This window comes from Adiantum capillus-veneris, chromosome 27 (genome assembly GCF_014529385.1).
Source record: "Adiantum capillus-veneris isolate H3 chromosome 27, ASM1452938v2, whole genome shotgun sequence".
Classification (NCBI taxonomy): domain Eukaryota; kingdom Viridiplantae; phylum Streptophyta; class Polypodiopsida; order Polypodiales; family Pteridaceae; genus Adiantum; species Adiantum capillus-veneris.
This window is the reverse complement of record NC_140957.1, coordinates 41,339,508-41,344,582: the sequence shown is the minus strand read 5'-3', so window position 1 is coordinate 41,344,582 and position 5,075 is coordinate 41,339,508. Positions and strand designations below refer to the sequence as shown.

The following is a 5,075-nucleotide window of genomic DNA, read 5'->3' as shown; positions in this document are numbered from 1 at the left end:
TACTGTGTTTTTACTAGCACTTTATTTCACACACCCACATACTTACGATGCCCACCTTTTCCATGAGTCTCTATACATATAATGATAGATTTACAGGTATATCTTTTAGTGAGCCAAATTAAAAATTATATTATTCACTAATATCAAAGAGCAATATTTTCTTTTAGTGTGATTCAAGGTAATCAATAAGAAACAACGTAACACATTTTTATTAACAACTCTAATCTCTTTAACTCTATTCTTAATCTCCATAACACTAGTGGATTGATCGTCTGCTAAGTCTACGATTGAGTATTGATGTTTACTTACGCTTTACAACATGCCACCTTAAAAAGTGTTAATAGACATAGTTAATTTTTGTTTTATTCAAAGTTGACCCAAGGTTGCATGCTTTACAAGCCATGCTAGCTGCATCACCCTCCTCACACATTGATGTCTTTCCTTTTCTAGTTTTGCATGTATGTTGTTTGATCCATTGCATTGGTGGGTGAGCATTGGGGAAGACCCTTTCACATTATTTGAGCGTAGATATACTGCAAGAGATATGACCTTGTGAGAAACTAGTGGGCCTTCCACCTTTCCTTTTGGATTATTCTTTTTTTGACCCGATGTCGCCATAAACCTATCAAAATTGTCACTATGTTGAGACTTAAAATTCATCATATTCTAGGCACTCTCTATAACCTGTTTGTACTACAATTGTGCAATAGGGGAACTTTCAAAATTGTGAGGTGCCCTCTAAGAGTTGCAACAACCTTGTTGCAATTGATGCGATGAGCTTGGCTAGTGCTTTTTGAATGCCATTGTCGGCCCTACCTAACATGTGCGAGATAATTATTTTGTGTTTCATTGAGTTGGAGATCCCCATTGACATATGCACTGCAATTATAAATCCTTTTCTTGAACTGAAGGGAGCTTCTCTTGAATTGAATAGAGCTCATAGCCTTACTTGGACTAAAGGGAGCCCTCTAGAGAACCTTGGTTGAAGGAAGCTTTCTAGAGAAGCTTCGACTATTTTTCTTCAACAAAAAGAAGCTCATTGAAATCCAAGTACACAAAATCAAAAGAGCTAGATCATTCCATGGCTGAAGGTAAAGACCTATGAACCAACTGTAGTTGGGCTGCAATACCATACCCTTTTCAAAAAGCTTTTCCCACTATAAGTTTTTTTAAATCTACCACCTACACATGATTAGATCACAAATGAATCAATTTTCTCTAGAAAACAACAATTTATATTTTTAACACTAGAATGGTAACCTAACAGGACATAAAAGTGTCCCTTCAGGGTTTTGGAAAAAAAAATCCAAAACCATAGTAGATCCACTCATTTTGAAAAATCCTTTCATGAGCTTATAGTTCAAAAACTACTACATATGGAAAAAATGAGAAACTTGTAAGTTTTCTCATCCCTTGGTCACTACAAGCCTCCAAAGTTGATGGACCAGTGCATTTTGCCCAAAACAGCAATTTCTTACAGTTGATTGCATATAAATAAGAGTGGGGATTTTTGGAGGACATGAGATAAAATGCCCCGTTAACTTCAATGGGTTGGTGATCAAAACATATGGTTGCTTTTAACTCACTTATTTTTTTTGGGGCAAAAAAAATAGGTACAAAGAAATTGCATTTTTGCCATTCTGCGGACCTATCATCAAAGTTTATATAGTCACGCTCAATACAAATACTATATACATGTTTTCTTAGTTCCCTTTGGGCATTCGAATTCAAAAGGAGCCATGGAGAATGTCAAAAGGATAATGGATCTCTTACTTAGTGGAACCTTGGGGGCAATGATACAGTGCTAAATATAGCAAACATGAAAAAATTGGTTAGAATTATGACCTCTAGAAACCCATAGAAACTACTCAATATCTAGCCAAGTTCATAGTCTATGATTAGATATGGTTACTACCTACAAAATACACACAATTGGCCTAAGAAAATAGCAATATTGAGAAAGATATACTTGCTACTCTAAAATGTATCGTATTCTTCAAAAATAAAAAAAATCAACCATCATCATATACTATACTATATAGCATATTAGGTCCCCCAAAACTCAAGGAAGATTAGCTTTATGTTATACATTACACTTACACAATCAAAATTGAATCTGGATATCAAGAAAGCCACCAAAAAAATCATAAAAGTGCTAATTTTGGCCAGAAAATAGGATTATGCAATTCTTGTAAGTTGGTCATAACTTTCCATTTTAACACTTAGCTCTCCCTACAAGCATCAAAACATGTTGAGAACTATGAAGGCCTAACCTCTAGCCATCTAAACCTCACAAAGATGAAGTTTAGAGTGGTATAGTTGCCAAAATTTGAAAAAAAAACCAAAAACATGACCCGTTTTTTCACACACTTTAGGTTCAAAAATGTTTTGCAAGAGTAAGGTTAATGGTGAGATTGATACTCCAAAAAAAAAGTCAAGTTTTTTCCAGCTGATAAGGCAACTTTGTGGATATATAGCACCTAGAAATGCATTTTCATACTCTTCAAATAATTCAAGCAAAATGGTCACTTAACAGGACACAAAAGTGTCCAAGGACATAAAAGTGTCCTGTTACCATTCTAGTGTTAACGACTAGCAACTCTATAAAAAAACTATTTAAATCATTGATACAAAAAAAAACCTAAGAAAACATTTCATATAACTAGACCTCTTTATTGGCTAATTACTTTCTATAACACAATCTTTTGCTTTAGTTCTGCTTTTCAAGCAATTTGATAGTACATGTGCAAGAATACACACAAATATCTACATACTTTGATTCACAATGAATTCCATACAAGGATTCTAGAAAAATTCTACACCTTAATACTACAGAGGCTACTTGTAAAAAAATTCTTTTTCACTTGAGTAGAAGAACTTCTCTATCTTCTTTTAATTTATACTTCTCTTCTCATTGTAGGATGCAAGCGGGGATTTTAGTGTGCTATTTACATACAAGCTCAGCGGGTGTGAGTTTAAAGTTTCTATTAATATACATGCTCTCTATTTACCAGCAAGCTTAGGGTGCTCAATTTGCTCTACACATTCACAAGCTACAACATTGACAATAATATGAGCTAAGTAATGATTCTCGACATTCACTCTATCTTTGCTCTCATGTAGGAGTGCCACATCAATAGACTTAAATGCAACAAAATAATCATCTAAATTTTCCACAAACCTGGCTAAAAAAGGCGTTGTGTTTGTGTTGGCATATTGCTCCACTAGAGTAAGCACCTGTGGATTCAGACTCTTGCACATTTTTATAATGTGATCCTAGGATAGGAGTTATCTAGTTAAATGCTTTTATCCGGCATATGATGTAGTTGTAGAGCAAAGTTTATGGCCAGGGCCTCTCTAGCCTTCCTCTCAATCATAAAGGCCTATAAATCTGAAAGCTTTGATTAAATAGAGGTGAACTCACAAAAACAGTCTATTCATAAAACTCCCCAACCTCATTTTAATTGCCAACATCCATGCCTTCCAAAGGATAAGAGTAAGGCATAGGGTTGTTATAACTGTACTAATATGCATACATGGGGGACCTCCAAGCCTGCTCACCAAAGTCTGTATGAAAGAGAAACATTGTGTTCCTTAATGAATTTTAAAAATCAAAGACATGAACCATGGGTTTCTCTCTAGCTGACACCATTTGCTTCCATAAATGCAACCTGAATGTATGGCCATTTTTCATAAATTTTGTGCATAGCTAGTAAAACTTCAATAGCACAAAATCAGCTGCATCTTAATGCTTTATATATAGTGGAAATAGAGGCATGAAGCCTTGCTATAAGCTCTTTAGGCATGTATGGAGCAAGTCTTTATAAAGGATCTCTCAACACATACGCTGATTTACAAAGATCTTGCATTGCTAGCTCTGCAACTTCCATATTTTCTTCAAATAATGTGATATCACATGTGATATTCACATGAGGGCCAAGATTCAATGCTACTAGCAAATTCTTAGAGGAAAGAAAACTATGCATCAATGTTATTAATACACTTTTATACATCTTAATCTTGTAGATAAGGACCTCCCTATCTATCATGGATAAATACATTAAGAAGTTCTTAAGAATGTTTTATTATTGATGACCTCATTTAGTTCTTCATCATTTGAATTTGGACCCATCAATGCAGTTTTTAGTGTATGTAGTTTGTATATGATGGCTTCACTATCACAGAGAGCCTCTTTATTGCTAGACAATGAGGTAAAATCTTTGACATTTGAGCAATTATGAGCAAATGTAAGAGCAAAGTTGGGACTCGTAACTGATGATGAAGCAAATGATTGAGGAACTTGAATATAGTATTTAATTACCATAGTGGCTTAAGGACAAGCTATCCACAAAGGTATGGGAATTGTTTGATGGAAGAGATGTTGCCTGACATGGTGGGAAACTGTGCTACACAGATAGGGGTTGTTATTATAGATGAAAGCTAGAAAGATATGTATCTCACCAAAGTTTATAATGTAGCCAGATAGTGTTCACCAAAAACTTTTTTAGGAAGCACTCGAAAAAAGGAAAGCTTTGAAAATCTACCAGTTTTTAGAGAAATTTAATCAGTTTTTATTGGTTTTTACACTAAAATCTTATTAAAAAAACCTTTCATCTTAAAATTACTTATAATCATAATCTTAATTTGGTTTTAGTTTTGGAAAAAGTAAAATTTGGCTATGTTCTTCACCTCATAACTGACCTAACGTATGAACCTGACCTATAATTTTGTTTTTTAAATTCATCAAATAGTTATGACAACTTGCTAGAAAAACAAGACACTTTAGTGTCTCAGGACACTTGAGTGCCCGATTACAAAAATAGTGTTAAGCTATAACTGATGGAGGTGACTTGATATAACTTGGAACTAAATAGCTTTTACTCATATTTATTTACAATAGTTAACTCAAAAAGGATCATGGATTAACAATATTGAAGCTAGTAATTTTCAAGTTGATCAAAATAATGACTAGGTTTATAGTTTCATGCCTTGTAAAAAATATAAACTCTTATGGGGTTAGCCTGCCTACTAAGTGCCACATCCATTAGGTTGTCTGGTAACCAATGTGCAACTTT

General features: G+C 34.2%; 1 pseudogene; it reads right to left on the bottom strand.

Annotated features, from left to right (window-relative positions):
• Positions 1-2,860: 2,860 nt before the first annotated feature.
• On the bottom strand, positions 2,861-3,890 carry LOC147421835 (scarecrow-like protein 5; annotated as a pseudogene).
• Positions 3,891-5,075: the final 1,185 nt, after the last annotated feature.